We start from the raw sequence: 1,945 nt of genomic DNA on the forward strand, positions 1-1,945 counted from the left end.
CAACAAACTACCGGGCCTTGGTGGCGCACGCCTTTAATTCCAGCACTTGGGAGGCAGAGGCAGGTGGATTTCTGAGTTCGAGGCCAGCCTGATCTACAGAGTGAGTTCCAGGACAGACAGGGCTACAGAGAAACCCGGTCTCAACCCCCTCCACCCCTACCTCCCCCACCCCCCAAAAAAAGAAAAAAGGAAAAACCCAACAAAGCATTCTCTAAGCCCCTCCCCAACCCCATCCTTGAAGCCCCAGCCAGGTTCCAGGACTCCAGGCCCACACAGGGACCCTTCCCACAGCACTGTACTTGTGTCTTCTTACCCGCTACTACACAAGCAAGNGTGTCTGGAATGGCATCAGNTTCTGGTGGAATTCAGTAGACNTACGTCTAGGACTGCCTTACAGCTGCTGACAGACCCGANCTGGCGCTTCTCTGGCTGGTTCCTGGATATTTGTTAATCATAAAGCCCAGGTCATAGACCCGTCAGCAGGTCGGTCGTGTCCATTCACCTCTGAACTCTGGGCTAATAATTTTTAGAGAAAAATAGGACGTGGTTGCCCATCTGCTTCGGCCTCAGGGGAGGCCTGCCACCCCGCTTACTACTCCCTCATGCTGCAGCATCTCTCTACCCTTTCCTTGCACATAACTGCTCAGAGTGGCCTGATGTCAGTTCCTCCTACAGCAAGGTTCTTTCCTCCGGACTTTTCTCTGTCTGTGCTGTTCCTGGTTCTGATAAAATGCATCCTAAGGTTTCCCATGTTGNTCTCCTGCTCCTCCTCCTCCCCATCAGCCTTCACTCAGCCATCCTGTCCTTTTTCATCCCCAACNATGCGGCCATCCAGATGGTGGGTCCTGGACAGGGACAGCTACAAGAGTTCTATAGGCTGCTCTGAGCTTGCGCATCATGCTTCTCACATCAGTTAGCTGAGCTGTTGCTTCCCTAAGACAAGCAAGGACAGCTTTCTCTACCGGCTGACCCTGTGGAAGGGAGGCTCTCTGCCGTTGTCCTAAACCCTGACCTGAAGGCCAATGAGAACTGTGCTATCCCCATTTTTTACCAGGCCCACTGTAGCCTGGCAAGCAGGTTCTCTGAAAGAGGTAGCAAAGCTATAGCAGGTTTTTTTGAGGGAGTTCTGAAGCCAGGGGAGAATGGAAAACCCTCACAGCTGTAACAAGGACCAGAGAAGAAGATGCTGAGATGTCAGGATGGAGGCAGTGAGGTTTATCAGAAAGGACACCCAGAGCTTACACCTCAGGAAAGGTTGGTCTCCTGAGCAGGGATGCGAGAGAGACAGGGATGCTGCTGAGGCTGGACCATCTTTGAGAAAGCAGGGTCTTTACAGGAGTGACTAACACCAGCAGGGCCCTGGTTATACAGGACACACACACAGTCCATAGTGCAGACATCCCATTCCAGATGCACATGAGGGAGGCCANGCATGCCTTTAGCTGGGAAGCTGAGTGCCAGGTGTGATAGAGGTGTGTGGATGGCCCTGGCAAAAACAAGGGTCCTGAGGTGTGCAAGCTGCACGTTAGAAAAGTCCCCAGCCAACAAGGTGGCCTGGAAATGAACAGTCAGTACTGGATCCCAGGAGGAACCCTGTCAAATAGCTAAGTTAGACATAAAGACAAACACGGTTCTCAATTACTCGAGGGCTTCTCTGTCCAAAACACTGTGGGCCTAGTAAGTTTATTGTTTGCAAGAGGAACTTTTTTTCAGTATCGACCATCAGCACCAACAGTGTGCCTAAGATTCATGTGACCTGTCCATTATGACACAGCCCAGATAGTGAAATCTATATCACCTTGAGGTGCATTTAGGGCAGAAATGACAAGGAGTCAGCACCATACAGCTAGGGATACAGCTTCATAGAGAGGGACCAGCCTGCAGCCCAGCATCTAATCCACGGTTTTTCAACCTTCCTAATGCTGTGACCCTTTAATACAGTTCC

This window comes from Mus caroli, chromosome 6 (genome assembly GCF_900094665.2).
Source record: "Mus caroli chromosome 6, CAROLI_EIJ_v1.1, whole genome shotgun sequence".
NCBI lineage: Eukaryota > Metazoa > Chordata > Mammalia > Rodentia > Muridae > Mus > Mus caroli.